We start from the raw sequence: 355 nt of genomic DNA, 5'->3' as shown, positions 1-355 counted from the left end.
GGATGAGGATGAGGATGAGGATGAGGATGAGGATGAGGATGAGGATGAGGATGAGGATGAGGATGAGGATGAGGATGAGAATGAGGAAGAGGATGAGGATAGGATGAAGACGAGGACGAGGGTGAGGATAGGATGAGGGCGAGAAAGAGGAGGAGGATAGGATGAGGACGAGGATGAGGATGAGGATGAGGATAGGATTAGGACGAGAATGAGGATGAGGATGAGGAAGAGGATGTGGATAAGGAGCAGGACAGGATGAGGACGAGGATAGGATAGAATGAGGATAGGATGAGGATGAGGATGAGGAGTAGAATGAGGATGAGGATGAGGATAGGATGAGGAGGAGGATGAGGAT

Source organism: Lupinus angustifolius, chromosome LG10 (assembly GCF_001865875.1).
Source record: "Lupinus angustifolius cultivar Tanjil chromosome LG10, LupAngTanjil_v1.0, whole genome shotgun sequence".
Lineage (NCBI taxonomy): Eukaryota > Viridiplantae > Streptophyta > Magnoliopsida > Fabales > Fabaceae > Lupinus > Lupinus angustifolius.
The sequence above is the reverse complement of the archived record's forward strand: the minus strand, read 5'-3'. Positions refer to the sequence as shown.